Source organism: Mercenaria mercenaria, chromosome 7, assembly GCF_021730395.1.
Source record: "Mercenaria mercenaria strain notata chromosome 7, MADL_Memer_1, whole genome shotgun sequence".
Lineage (NCBI taxonomy): Eukaryota > Metazoa > Mollusca > Bivalvia > Venerida > Veneridae > Mercenaria > Mercenaria mercenaria.
The window spans coordinates 17,092,826-17,109,135 of record NC_069367.1 but is presented as its reverse complement, the minus strand read 5'-3'; the positions used below and the strand labels follow the sequence as shown (position 1 = coordinate 17,109,135).

At 35.7% G+C, this 16,310-nt stretch overlaps 1 long non-coding RNA gene across 2 annotated transcripts; it reads left to right on the top strand.

Annotated features, from left to right (window-relative positions):
* Positions 1–806: 806 nt before the first annotated feature.
* On the top strand, positions 807–10,584 carry LOC128558446 (uncharacterized). Of its 2 annotated transcripts, none has more exons than XR_008371613.1 (4): positions 807–2,514; positions 6,685–6,861; positions 7,275–7,376; positions 8,254–10,584. It is a non-coding gene; the product is annotated as an uncharacterized LOC128558446 (long non-coding RNA). The 2 variants fall into 2 exon arrangements; XR_008371612.1 differs by lacking the exon at positions 807–2,514 and adding an exon at positions 5,418–6,072.
* Positions 10,585–16,310: the final 5,726 nt, after the last annotated feature.

Genomic DNA, 16,310 nt, shown 5'->3' with positions numbered 1-16,310 from the left:
AAAATTTTGTCAAAATGTACATGCCAGACAATTATTTTCATGCATGCTTGTGAATAAACTGCTTCAGGCACTGTAACTCACACTGGCAAGTCTTTAAAATTCAGAAAGCTTGTTTTACTTAATTTAAGTGGACGACAAAAATTATTTTATCTGTTACAACAGCCACAGTAAATTTCAGTGACAGCAAGTAGAGACTAAACACGTCTGGTATAAAGCGGCCTAGTAGTGTAGTGGTTTTGGTGGTTTGGTTTGCTTGCATCTTCTGCTGTGTAACCTCTGCTTTTTATACATAATATTTACTTATTGTATCTTTCACCAATATCATCTTTAACAGCTAACTTTACAGTTTATGCCAGCTCATAATATACTGGGTTTTATCAGCAAAATGAAGTATTTAATAACTTTGAATAACAGTCACAGTGCAGAGGGCAAGATTTTTTTTCAGTGATGAAAAACGAAAGATAATCTAGCAAAAAGTAAACTGAAAATTTACCTCATTTAACTCTGTAATTTGCACCTTTTTATATACACTTAGTTCAAGTGCTGAAGTTGCATCACTTTTTGTCAAAATATTGTCTCCAATAAAAAGTATTCTTTATACACTTATGAATTCTATGAAGTTACAAAAGAAATGGACCATCTGTCTGAGATTTTGCCAACACTACCAGCTGGTTTATGCCAGACAGTCTCAAGCCTGTGTAAAGTGTGAGGGGTCACCATTTAAATAAAAATGTAAAAAAAATCTGCTGTTACAAACATTCATTTGTTCTGCAAACAATTAATGTTTTGAATAAAATTTACCCAGCAAACACACAACGTTAAGACAACGTTGTGTTTTAGTTGTATTTTAGTTGTGTTATTTTACAACGTTGTGACAACGTTGTAACAACGTTGAGAACTATTCAAAATTATGATTTGAAATGTATAGGAGAAAGTCCTATGCAAGCAATGTGTGAATGTACTGAAAAGACCCTATAAAAAGGCACACTGAGTTTTTATCTGAATCTTGTAAAATCTACAACGTTAGTACAACGTTGTGCAAACGTTGAGCTACAACGTTGTGTACGTAACAGTGCTGTAACGTTGTCGCAACGTTGTAAAGTAACGTTGTCACAACGTTTTACTCAAGTTTGAACCACAACGTTGTTGAGGTAACGTTATAGTAACGTTTTTACAATGTTGCCAATTTTCAGTGAAAGAGTAGTTATGAAAGTATATTCAAAACCGACAGTTGCCTAGAAAAGCCTGCTTACTTGCAGAGCTACCGAGGTCGCCTGCTCAGCAGCTGTCAACTGCCTCATACGAGAACTGCTTTGCTACTCCCTTATATACTAGACACCGTCGTTTATATGACTGAAAAATTGTTGAAAAAGGCGTTTAACCCGAACACACACACACACACCCTTATATACTATTTTTTTTTCGCTCGATTGTGAAGAATAAAGCTTCGAGTCCGAATCTGGGAAAACCTTTGAATGGCGTTTAATGAGGATGTTAACTGCCATGACCCATTATTAGAGTTCAAACCCACGTCTCCGTGGTAAGCAGCCGACACCTTATCTCCAACACCACCACTCCCTTCTGCCGCAAAACATTGCCAGTTATATAGGTAATTTGTACAGCATATGCTGTATGCATGTCTAGAATTTTCTTTTTTTATGGATATCCTGTAAATATATTTACAATCCATAAATCTGAAGATTTTTCAGTATAAATTCATAGACTGGTTGTATGAGATCTGTTAAAATTACAATTTAAATCATAACTGCAAGTTAAAATGAAATTTTTCACTCATTACATTAAGCATGTATAGATTAAAATCATAGAAATTATTACATACAGATGGATCACTTTTTATTTTTCACATTTTCCAAAAATTCAAAGTTGTCAATATTGACAGAAAATCACACAAAAAAAAAACCTTCTTATGCATTCTAAGTTTAACCCTGCAGTTTTGACCAATTTTTAGAAGGACAATATGCCCCCTGCCCCCACCCTACCCCCGCCCGATCATACCTGGGACCTACGCTTAAGCAAATTATGTATTTATGAGGGTACATCAGAAATACTGATGACCTGAACTTCAAACTTCTGAAAAATAAGCTTGTTTCTTGAAATAAATTAGGTTAGATCTTTTTTAGTGTCAATATTTTGTTGTTGTTGTTGTTGTTGTTGTTGTAGTATTTCATTATGTAAAGCTGACTTCGTAGCGATAGGTTCGAATCTATATTTTGCCATTATAATTTCGTTTATTTCAATTTAAGTTGTCGAATGTACTGTAACATCATTGAATATAAATATTTTTTTGTAAATTTACTTTGAGTATCTCCTTCTTAAAAAGAAACGTTGATTCGGATGTACTAACACCTGAATATCTGCATGCGCGCCGAATGTTTACAAAGTCCGTTTAGTATTTTTGGTGTCTCTCGGTGATACTGTTACACATTAGAACAACTGAATAAAATCTCCTTTCAATTAACTATCGATATGTCTGGTGTTTTACGTAAGACTGAGGTAAGTACATATAAATTAATACTTATATACTCTAGATTATTCTTGAATTCATTTTGGCGCAAAGTTATCCCCAAGATTTGGGCCAAGTCAAGATTTTGTTGCAGATCAAATTGCCTACATATGCGTTCGTTAACAGCAACATGAAATTTATTCAGTAAAAATCCTAAAGTCTAGTTTCTGTAAAGAAAAAAAAAACGAATGCAAATTGTAGCCATACCCCACCCACTTCTGTTAAACAAGAAACTTTCCATATAATATTCAGCACTGGTAAAGGTAAAGGTAAGTTTTATTTACCATTGCTTGGTGAAACAATTAACATAAGCTCTCTAGAGCTTTTCTGCGACCCTATATTAAGAACAGTTATAACCAATTATACCTCACCCCCTGCAATTTGCATTGTACCCATTTACAGCTGGGTCGACTGAGGCAATCGTGATAAAGTGCCTTGCCCAAGGACACACCGCAGTCGGAGTAGCCAGGATTCGAACCAGGGGCCTTCGCCACCGTAGGAAAGCGTCTTAGCCCTCTTGACTAGTGTGTCCGCAACTATTTAATTTCTGTTTCGAAGTCTTTCAGTGCTTTCACGGGATCTACTTTTCAGATTATATTTACAGCACAACAGCGGATGTTAAGTGCTGTGTGGCGGCCATAAAAGTCGCCCCGACTTCCTCTCAGTGTTGATATATTTTCTGGTCCTTTGGGATCATTGATTTCAACTCATTTAGATTTGAAGATTGAATACTGCTTGTAAAAGCCGGTGATAGGGGGCGTGGGCAGTGTTGCATTATCCATAACTGCTCATGAACAGACTCAGTCAAACTAAGTCTGCAATTCTCAACTGTTTGTTAAAATTGTTTTGTTCTCGGTGCTTCCAAGGGATCTACTTTTCAGATTATATTTATTTTTTTAACTATATAAGTATTTAATCAGAGCTTCAGATAAGCTGCATACTTACAAAAATAAATTTTCAGAAAACCTGATTGAATTAATAAAATTAACACAAGGATGTGTCTAGCCGTCTGGGTTACCGAATGCCTAGTCTGAGATTAAGCAATTCTGAGATCCCTTTACCAGACGGCTAGCAAATCCTCAAGTATTTTCTAACCATCCGGTAATAGATTTCCTAATGAATAAGTAATGGTACCTGTTATTTACTGAAAAAATATAGCTTTCGATACTCGTCTGCAAACAAAACTTTGTGTGAATACATACTACAGATTTACTTTTAATCGTGCATGTAGATACGAAGACTTGCATGTCAGTACTAAGGTCATATTATTAACTCATTCTAGTGTGAAAGCTAAGTCAGGTTTCTTTGTAAATCTTCAGGCCTTTTAAAAGGAAAGGTGGCGAATAACTTAAATGGTATGTGATCCTCATGCCAAGTGGGACAGGAGAGGTCATATAAATGCATGTAAATACCGAAACTTGCATGTCAATTCTAGATGCATCAAACATAGTAAACTAATTAAAGTCTGAAAGCTATCTCATCAAGTATTTTATTTTCCATTTCGATTTATTATTCATAATATATACGAACGAGTTCTGCATTAAACCCTTCAAATACCAGTTATTAATATAATACGCGTGTATTTCGGTTATGATAATTTCCGACGTGTTTACATGGAAAGGTGGCAGATACCTTAAATGGTTCAATCCTAATGCCAAGTAGGACAGGAGAGGTGGTAAATATGCATGTAGATGCCAAGACTTGCATTTATAATGTAAATACCTAAGTACGTCATACATAGTAAAACCAATTCAAATCTGGAAGATATCTCATGTTTCTTTGTCAATCCTCAGGCCTGTTTACATGGAGAGGTGGCGAATACCTTAATTGGTCCGATCCTCATGCCAAGTAGGACAGGAGAGGTGGTACAAATGCATGTAGATACCAAGATTTGCATGTCACTACTTAGTATGTCATTGTAAACTAATTCAAGTCTGAAAGCTATAGTAAAACCAATTCAAATCTGGAAGATATCTCGTGTTTCTTTGTCAATCCTCAGGCCTGTTTACATGGAGAGGTGGCGAATACCTTAATTGGTCCGATCCTCATGCCAAGTAGGACAGGAGAGGTGGTACAAATGCATGTAGATACCAAGATTTGCATGTCACTACTTAGTATGTCATTGTAAACTAATTCCAAGTCTGAAAGGTACAGTAAAACCAATTCAAATCTGGAAGATATCTCGTGTTTCTTTGTCAATCCTCAGGCCTGTTTACATGGAGAGGTGGCGAATACCTTAATTGGTCCGATCCTCATGCCAAGTAGGACAGGAGAGGTGGTACAAATGCATGTAGATACCAAGATTTGTATGTCACTACTTAGTATGTCATTGTAAACTAATTCCAAGTCTGAAAGGTACAGTAAAACCAATTCAAATCTGGAAGATATCTCGTGTTTCTTTGTCAATCCTCAGGCCTGTTTACATGGAGAGGTGGCGAATACCTTAATTGGTCCAATCCTCATGCAAAGTAGGACAGGAGAGGTGGTACAAATGCATGTAGATACCAAGATTTGCATGTCACTACTTAGTATGTCATTGTAAACTAATTCCAAGTCTGAAAGCTACAGTAAAACCAATTCAAATCTGGAAGATATCTCCTGTTTCTTTGTCAATCCTCAGGCCTGTTTACATGGAGAGGTGGCGAATACCTTAATTGGTCCGATCCTCATGCCAAGTAGGACAGGAGAGGTGGTACAAATGCATGTAGATACCAAAATTTGCATGTCACTACTTAGTATGTCATAGTAAACTAATTCAAGTCTGAAAGCTATATAGTAGAACCAATTCAAATCTGGAAGATACTTTGTGTTTCTTTGTCAATCCTCAGGCCTGTTTACAAGGAGAGGTGGCGAATACCTTAACTGGTCCGATCTTCATGCTAAATAGGACAGGAGAGGTGGTACAAATGCATGTCGATACCAAGATTAGTCACTACTTAGTATGTCATAGTAAACTAATTCAAGCCTGAAAGCTATTACATGTTTCTTTTGTCAATCCTCGGGCCTGTTTACATGGAGAGGTGGCGAATACAATGTACCTTAAATGGTATGATCCTTGTGCAAAGTAGAACTAAGAAGAGGTGGTACAAATGCATGTAGATACCAAGGCTTGCATGATGTAAATACACAAAGTACTTCATACAATATAGTAAAACTAATTAATTTATTTGGGTTTTGCGGCACACCAACACAGTATAGGTTAAAAAAACCAATTCAATTCAAATCTGAAAGCTATCTCATGTTTCTTTGTCAATCCTCAGGCCTGTTTACATGGAGAGGTGGCAAATACCTTAAATGGTTCGATCCTCATGCCAAGTAGGACAGGAGAGGTGGTACAAATGCATGTAGATACCAAGACTTGCAGGATGTAAATACCTAAGTTTGTCATACGTAGTAAAAACCAGTTCAAATCTCGTGTTTCTTTGTCAATCCTCAGGCCTGTTTACATGGAGAGGTGGCGAATACCTTAAATGTTACGATCCTCGTGCCAAGTAGGATAGATTAGGAGAGGGGGTACAAATGCATGTAGATACCAAGACTTGCATGATGTAAATATTCAAGTATGTCATACATAGTAAAACCAGTTCAAATCTGAAAGCTATCTCATGTTTCTTTGTCAGTCTTCAGGCCAGTTCACACGGAGAGGTGGCGAATACCTTAATTGGTACGATCCTCATGTCAAGTGAAACATAAGAGATGGTATAAATGCATGTAGATACCAAGCTTTGCATGATGTTAATTCTTAAGTTAAATTCTTAACTTACAGTTATGTCTCCTAAACTGCTCTCTAAATTTTCAAATAATTTTACATGCACATCACCATCATGAGCGCAAGGAACACGTGCATTTACATGTTACTTTGACCTTCACCTTGACCTGAGATACTTTTTAAAGTCAGTGTCTTCAGAAAATAAGCAATTTAGGTGCCATATGATATGGAGGTATTCATCACCTTCAGTGATAGCTCTAGTTATTTAAATTTTAAAGATTTAATGACTGAAATTGAATCATTTGATATCATTAATGGCATAAAAAGTTTATTCAATGAGTACTGTCTTGTTTTTATAATGCGATCTACTTTTGTCAATACGATTGCTGTAGAACTGATTGGACCTACATATTTACAATAGTTTAACTGTTGTTCTGTTTCCTTTTTACAGTCCCAATATTATTGCACATTCGGTAGCAAAGATGTTGACACCACATGTCGTCTGATGATGACTTTTACCGGATCGAATAAGGTTTGGTCATTGTATTCCCTGAAAGGAATGAGAGGAGAAAAGAAACTGGAAGACCTGGCTATCTGCAGTCCAATGCTGGCTGCAGGTCAATATTGAGTAAGCTCTGTATACTGTTAAAGTGTGAAGTAAATTTGTTTTTAACATGTCCAGAGAAAGAGGATAGGTAGCTTGGTAATTAAAAAAAAAAAAAAACATGTTTAGAATATTGATAACATAAATCATCATACTGACAGGTATTTTTTGAGGACAATTCAGAAAAGAAAAAGCTCAGCTCGGCCTCATGTTTTCAAACATTTTTCAGTCTCATTTGTTGTTTTATCTAAAACATCATAATCAATCGGGAATCCATTTAAATAGCTATTTTAGATAGTTTTAAATTTCATTTGTTGTTTCATTATATAATATAAGATTTAAATTAACATGTGAGCATGGCGTCTAATGTGGATGCCTCTTTTGTGATAACGGCAATTTGATTACAACTTTTACACCACTGTAATGATTTTTTTCAGATGCTCTTATGAAAACTCATAAGACAATAACAAAAAAAAAAGAAGCTGAGGATGCTGTTTTTAAAACATGCTCCATTCAAAAAAGGTGGATTGAAATTTAAGGTAGGCTTAAATTCTGTTTCTTTTCTATTGTTCAGTGTTGATGCTTTTTGGATAAGTCAGAAAATTTACAACATTAAAACAGCACTTGCTTGAAGGTCAAACTGACTTAGGTTACAGTTAAATGTATCTAAAGATAAGTGTAACTTGAGCTCTTGATAATCTTCAGCTTTACTTCTTTGTTTTTGGTGCACTAAAAAGACCAGCATAATTTGATTCAGGTTTTACTGCAGGATTCAGGATGGTTGAACTGATATAAAATTAAAGAACCAAATCTTCATCCTTAAATTTTGCTTAAAACATTGTAACGATTACTGAATGCATAAAGGGAAGTAATTGCATTAATATGCAAATTTGTAAACCTGTCAATTGTCATTGGAGTAAAATGACAGTATATATGCACATTAAATCACCTTTGGTGATGAGCTAGCTTTTCACCGACGGGATTTGTGTGGCACTGAAACGTTACAAATGGTGGCAGCGGTGGGATGAAGTCAACTGCCGGACTGGAGTTGCCTTACCCATGAATTTCCTAGGCCAAATCTCGGGACGAGATTTCTCGGAGGGGAAAGTAATGTAACGATTACTGAATGCATAAAGGGAAGTAATTGCATTAATATGCAAATTTGTAAACCTGTCAATTGTCATTGGAGTAAAATGACAGTATATATGCACATTAAATCACCTTTGGTGATGAGCTAGCTTTTCACCGACGGGATTTGTGTGGCACTGAAACGTTACAACATGAATTTAAGTTTCAGAAACAATTTAAACAAATAATGTGTCTTTGCTCCAGAATCATTCTATCATTGACATTGTTTTACACAAGTACTTAATATTAATGAATTATATTAAAACAAAACATTCAATATTATTACAGAAAGGTGTGACGGGTGCGTCTGCTGCAGGCAGGGAGGATTTGACGGTCAGCCAGAGGATTTGGAGATATACTGTAATGTCTTTAATGTGGACTTGCATGTGATTTAAGTTTTCACAAGGGTTTTAGTGTGTGTGAAAGTATGTCAGTTTTCAAAATTGAGCTATGACAATTTGCTCAAACTACATAACTCAAAGAACTTTGAAGCGGTCTTGTTGACGTCATGAGCTTTTGTTTAATACCAGTATTGGTGATATAGGCCCATGATTATATACTGTAGAAAGTGAACAAGTTCACTGCTCGATACAGATAATCATATAGCCTGATCTCTGAATGATATTTATGAACCAAAAGAAGGCATAAAATAAAAACATACAGTAGTGATTTGAATTATTGATATTGTTAAACTAGATCTGGGCCTGTATTCATAAAGGATCTTAGTAAAAAAAATTATCTAGAACTTAATATTCTTTGAACAATCAAGTCAAAACTGTTCACGCTCTTTAAATATTTCACAGCATGACTCCAAACTTGTATATTATACCAAAGAAAAATAGATTGGCAACTTGAAAGGTATATAGAGCAAATCTCGCCAACATCACATGGCAACTGAATGAGGTCTCCTTTTAGTAAGCATATTTGATCACAATTGATCAAGTCAGCAAACGCTTTGAAATAAGAAAACTTGATCGTTTGTGTATAATGCTAATGGTACCTTTTTAATAATGTTACCAGTATTTTCTACACAGGAAAGCAATGAATTTTTGATTGGAAGTCTGAGAAATCAACAGTTGTTGAAAAATGGACTCGATTCGGTTTATTACGCGCCAGTGTAACATTAAATACTGACCACATTGAAAATTGACCCCATAGATCCTTTTCAACGTTGAGAATTGACCCCGTCAACATTTCAACATCAAATTTTGATCAAAGGGTCCTTTTTCAACGTTGAGAATTGACCCCATCAACATTTCAGCATTAAATTTTGATCAAAAGATTCTTTTTTTTAACATTGAGAAATGGCCCCACCAACATTTCAACATTAAATTTTGATCAATGGGGTCAATATTTAATGTTACACCGGCTGTACCACCAGGTTAATACTTCAGTAAGGATCTGTTGATTTGATCACGACTGATCAAATCGGCAAACACTTTGAAATAATATAACGCGCCAAGGTCAATGTCACCAAGGTGTTATAGTGACATCTTTGGTTATTTTTAAGGTTACAGTTTTTCGGCAACCTTTGTTTTCCTGTCATAGCTTTGTTATTATTGCTTATATCTTTCTGTAACTTTACATAAACATTGTCCAGCATACAAACAAAGTATGTACAGGGGGTGCGCCCATTATACCCAAGGTCAAGGTCACCAAGTTGTTATACTTGGAATTATTTTCATGTTAAATTTTTTGGAAAGCTTCGTTTATAGACATACCTTTGGTACTTTAAAAGATAGTGACTTCACTTTATCGTCATCATCTGCATGTGTGGTAGCAATCCCAATAACTCTAATATGTGTTCTTGACAGAATTATGCACCTTGATTTATCTTCCTTTTAAAGTAGAGGTCTCCTGTTGAGACATATATTCATTTTACTGTCAAATCACCGAATAGTGGAGCACGCTGTCTTACGGACAGCTCTTGTTGTTGAGACCCCTTAGAGAATTTCAAATTTGTTGTCGCATATCTTCACTCTGATGTGTTACACACAAGTCGCATCCATATAAACATTGGTTTAGGTCACACTTCGGTCAAAGGTCAAAAGAGAGTTTATTCTAACACATTCTTTGTTTATTCTTTTACTATTTTTTATCAGAAAATCAAATTATTGATTGACTGCGTTACTTAAATTTTGTTTTTCTCAAAAACTGTCAAAGGTAACCATTTGAAACCTGGAAAACTTGTTCACTTTTACACATTTTTATACGCCCGAAGGGACGTATTATGTTATGACGCCGGTGTCCGTCTGTCTGTCCGTCCATTAGCAATTTCGTGTCCGCTCTGTAACTCTTGAACCCCTTGAAGGATTTCAAAGAAACTTGACACAAATGTTCACCACATGAAGACGACGTGCAGAGCGCTTGTTTCGGATGACTAGGTTCAAGGTCAAGGTCACACTTAGGGGTTAAAGGTCATGTAAGTGTGTTTCGTGTCCGCTCTGTAACTCTTGAACTGCTTGGAGGATTCCAAAGAAACTTGGCACAAATGTTCACCACACTGAGGCGACGTGCAGAGGGCATGTTTTAGATGACTCGCTTCAAGGTCAAGGTCACACTTGGGGGTCAAATGTCATATATGACTTTGCTTTGTGTATATTGCTCTGTATTGCAGTGCTCTTGTTAATTTTTTTTGTATTACTTCCTTTTTTTGTTACTATAAATAGCTTATTTTGAAACTTTTTTATTATTTGCCATAGGGAAAAACCGAGACCACTTCTGTGGTACAACATGGATGGTACCTCCAATTTTTAGGTCTATTTTGACATAACTTTACCTGGTAAGAATTTTTTTGTGGACTTGGAATTTTTTTCTGGATTTTCTTCTTTTTTTTTTGTTCCTGTCCTTTGGGCTTTAACAGTCAAGTTCTTTAAATTTTGCTCCCAAAATTGGACGTATTATGGGAACGCCCCTGGTGGGCCGGCAGGTGACGTCTGGAGCATATCTTCTTCATGCATGGAGAGATTTTGATGAAACTTGGCACAGTTGCTCACCATCATGAGACGGAGTGTCATGCGCAAGAACCAGGTCACTAGGGCTGTTCAGTGTATGTGCATCCGTGCGTGCTTGTGTCCGGATTTGATTACATGTCCGGACTGTAACTTTGACATGCATGGAGTAATCTTGTTTATATTTGGCATGAATGTTAACCTCAGGGAGACGGAGTGTCATGTGCAAACCGCAGGTTCCTATCTCAAAGGTCAAGGTCACACTTAGAGGTCAAAGGTTAAATTCAATAATGACTTTGTCTGGAGCATTTCTTCTTCATGCATGGATGAATTTTGATGAAACTTGGCACAATTGCTCACCATCATGAGACGGAGTGTCATGCGCAAGAACCAGGTCCCTAGGTCCAAGGTCACAGAGGTCAAAGGATACAAGAATGAAAACTTCGGAGCATTTCTTCTTCATGCATGGAGGGATTTTGATATTACTTGGCACAAATGTTAACCACCACGAGACGGAGTGTCATGCGCTAGAACCAGTTCCCTAGGTCTAAGGTCAAGGTCACACTTAGAGGCTAAAGTTCAGATACAAGAATAACTTTGTCCGAAGCATTTCTTCTTCATGCATAGAGGGATTTTGATGTAACTTGGCACAATTGTACACCATCATGAGACGGAGTGTTATGCACAGGTCCCTTCTTTAGAATTACTTCCCTTTGTTGTTACTATAAATAGCTTATATTGCAACTTTTTCATCACTAGTCGTAGGGAAAAATCGAGATCACTTTTCTGTAGTGCAACATGCATGATACATCCAATTCTGAGATGTATTTTGACCTGTCTCTACCTGGAAAGATTTTTGTGTGAACTTGCAACTTTTTTTTTTGGGGGGGGGGGGGGGTTAAAGATTAACTTCCCTTAGTTGTTACTATAAATAACTTACATTGTAACTTTTTTATAATTGACCATAATTGTGGAAAAACCAAGACCACATGGTACAACATAAATGTTTTTTTCAATCAGTAACTTGAGAACCACTTTACCCAGAATGTTAAAACTTAATAGGATGTTTGCACATGCAGAGTTTATGACCCCTATTTATTTTGGGGGTCACTGGACCTGAACATGAGAAACAATTTCCATTTCATAACTTTTAAAAGAACCACTAGGCCCAGAATTTTGAAACTTAGTCGGATGATTGGACATGCCAAGTAGATGATCCCTTTTGCAGCCAACCATCATTGTCTCTTTGACTTTTGCTCCTTTCCCCTATTGACTTCTTGCCTATATGACTATGCATTTGGGGTGACATGCATTTTTCTTCAAAATCATCTTCTAGTTCACCTTTGCCGAACTTGCAGCTCATGAAGTCCGTGTTTACCTTGTTCCTGTGGGCATGTCATTGTATTAGATTTTGTTATCGTTAAACTACATAAGCTTTTTGTATTTAATTAAATCGATTTATCGTTAAACTACATAATCTTTTTATAATTTTGGACTTGAATTATCGTTATTGTTAAACTACATAAGTTTTTTGTATTTGATGGATTTAAATAATTGTTACGTATGCTTTAAACTATATTGTATTATCAAGGGGTGCAGAATTCCCATATACTGCTTAAGGGATTACTTTCGTTGTTTCTGAACTTAACGAATATTTTAGTAAATTTTATAATTAGATCTTGAATTAAAATATGTAATTGAAATTTTGTTTTGCTTATTTATTTAAACATAGAGCTGTCAAAAGTAGGTTGTATTTTGGTGGTTTCACAGCGTTAACCAACAACGTTGTCACAACGTTGACACGACTCCACATTTTTACGTTGTCACAACGTTGTATCTGACCACAACACAACGTTATGCCACAACGTTGTCGCAACGTTGACACGACTCCACACTTTTACGTTGTCACAACGTTGTTTCTAACGTTGTCACAACGTACAGCACAACGTTGTAACAACATTGTCACAACGTTACTGTGCTTCCTGGGTAATGTCAAAGCAACTTTGATATTGTATTACCTTTCTATGGCAAACTTGTAAGTTGAATCTATTGAAAACAAAATGTGACCAAGACAATCCTTAGACAATTTAATACTTTTAATACTGTCACTTTTATGAAAGGAGTATTATGTACAATAGTATTATTTCCCGAAAAATATATATTTTGAAAAGTTTTTAAAAAAATTTGGACACAATAATCATCGTCCATCCACCCGTGTAGAAAGAGAGAGAAAAACACACGTTAAAGATTATCGGTAATTATTCAGTGATAAACTAAGTAATGTTGACCTTGTTTTCATGATCAATTTACACCCCCTCAAAGAGCTAAAAGAAGTGTGTCAGTATCTTGACATCTGAAGCGGAGATCAAAGCGGTATTTTTGCTCGAGATTGTCATGGCATTACGTCATGTTTTCGCGCCATGTGACACATCACTATCTGATCGTACCGCATCGGTTCTTAAAATTGCTGAGAAATAGAAATCAATAAAAAGTTTCTTCTTTAAATTGTTATCAAAAGCGAATGTGCTATATCCCGTATAAAAGGTAAATGTCTCAAACGATAGTTACTATAGTGGATATCCTACCTCTGTGACCTATTTGCCCTCAAGGAATTTACATTATTGTTTGACAAGAAAAACTTTTAAATTGTTTGTCAAAAAATACATGTACAAAGATTCATTTAAAACTTATTAAAAACCGCAGTGACATCACATTGCTTTATTTTAAAATCGCATTTCTATTTACGTTCACGAGGTCACGTAACCTATTCTGCCGCACTAACAGAAATCGTTTTACTCCATGTATTGTAATTGCTGCCGCTTTTTCATTATTTAAGATTTTTTATTCTGTTTTTTGTACTTTCTGGTCAAAAGTCTGAATTTTAAGCCCATAGTATTCATCATTTATTTACTTTTAGAAAGAAATAAATAACTAAGATCGCGCTGTTTGAATTTTTACAAATGATTATATGAAAATTCGACCGTTTTTATAGAATTTTGCCTACATTTCTGTCGATATCTTATTAAAATCATTATAGAATTCAAAAAGTATTATTTCTCAAGGGGTGTTGAAAACTTCAAGCGAAAATATTAAAAAATGAATGCACTACGCACGGTTTTTGTGTACGTGTCGATGTAAATTAGATGTTACGATAGGTCACACGTGCTTGTGGAATGGAAAATTACCGGCATGACGTTTTGATATCTTTACGATTCGCGGGTAAATTCCAGTCAATCCAGGTAGCGACTGAACCATCTCAAAGTTTGTTGACGTTTTGTAGATGTAATTTCTGAATTTTGGTAAAGTAAGGACGTAAAAAAAAACACTCGCCCGATTGGTCGAGTACACAGCGAGGTCCACCCGTCCTACTCAGACTTAACTCGCCAATGCGAGCGGGCGAGTGGAATTTTACACCCTGTTAATGCCGATAAATGTACCGCAAAACACGATATTTTGCTCGCGTTAAACTCCCTTCCTGTGAAATTACGTCCAGGTGAAAATACATTAATTTTATTTTCTTTGGGGCTGTAAACAACCGACCGGCGGAAAAAATAAAATAAAACTCGAGAAAATGAATTTTTATTTTATTCCATTTTTGCAATATTTAGGACCGGCGCTCCCGTAAAACGAAAAATAAAAAAACTCTGGCCTCAGAGGCATGTAATTCTCACATCATAATTCTGGAATAATACTGCTCTCAAATGGTTACTGAACTAGTCTTGGCTTTTATAGATATGCATTTTTTTCTTTTATTATATTTGCTTGACAATATGTTAGGAAAATTTTATGGTCCTTGGGTCTTAACTGATATGCATGATGTTTCAAATGAACTTAAACAAAAAACAACCAATACCAATTATCTAAATTAACAGGAGCTGTCTGTTAGACAGCCAGTGCTCAACTATTCGAATCATTGTCACAGAAGCAGGAATATTAATCTGATGTTAAAGTATCAATAGAGTTTCAACCAAAACTTTAACCAGAAGTTTTCTAAGTCCAAAAGGGGGCATAATTTGCCCAAAATACATGTCAGAGTTATGGGACTTGATGCAATCAACTAGTTTTATAACCCTGAAGACACATGTGAAGTTTCAATTAACTATCTGCATATGTTTTGCAGATGGTAACTTGCACGCAAAACTTTTACCAGAATTTTTAAGTCCAAAAGGGGGCATAATTTGACAAAAATACATGTCCAGAGTTATGGGACTTGGTGCTATCACCTAGATTCATAACGAACCCCGAAGACACATGTGAAGTTTCAATTCAATATCTGCATTAGTTTTGGAGACAGTAACTTGCATGTAAAACTTTAACCAGAATTTTATAAGTCCATAAGGGGGCATAATTTGCCCAAAATACATGTCAGAGTTATAGGACTTGACCAAATGAGGTTGGTTATTGACCTAGAAAAAGAAACAAGAGCTTTCACAGGAGACAGCGTGCACAACTATTTCGATGCTGGATAGTGAAACTTGGCACATTTGATGAAGCTGGAGCTATCACTGAAGAGTTAAATGACTCCAATGTGGATGAAGATATTGCAAAATAGCTTGAATCTGAGTCAAAAGTATGAAGTAATAAGAGGGATAAAGATCAAGTGTATCAAAACATTAAATAAGTATAATTCTAAGCAAAAAGGGGGCATAATTCATGAAATATTGGTGCAAGAGTGATGCACCTTGTGTCATGTGATAAGGTTGATGATGTGGAACAACTGCTACAAGTTTTAATCAAATCCATTTTGTAATAACTTAGATATAGTGAAAATGCATCAAAATTAACTTAATTCTAAGTAAAAGGGGTTTTAATTCATTAAATATTGGTGCCAGAGTTATGAACCTTGTGTCATATGATGTGGGTGATAAGGTGGAACAACTATTTTAAGTTTGAATCAAATCTATTCAGTAACAACCGAGATGGAGCGAAATTGCATCAAATTAACCTAAAATTGTAAGTAAAAGAGGGGATAATTCATGAAATACTGGTGCAAGAGTTATGGCCCTTGTGTCATATGATGTGAGTGATGATGTTGAAAAACTACTTTAAGTTTGAAACAAATCCAATTAGTAATAACTGATATAGATTGAAAGTGCTTCAAAACTTTAACCTGAAATTACAAGTAAAAGGGAGGATAATTCATCAAATATTGGTACCAGAGTTATGGACATTGTGACAAATGAAGTTGGAGATGATGTGGAACAACTACTTTCAGTTTGAATCCAGCCCATTTAGTAAGAAATTAAGATAAAGTGAAAGTGCATCAAAACTTTAACCTGAAATTCTAAGTAAAAAGGGGGATAATTCATGAAATACTGGTACAAGAGATATAGCCCCTGTGTCATATGATGTGAGTGATAATGTTGAACAACTATTTTAAGTCTGAATCAAATC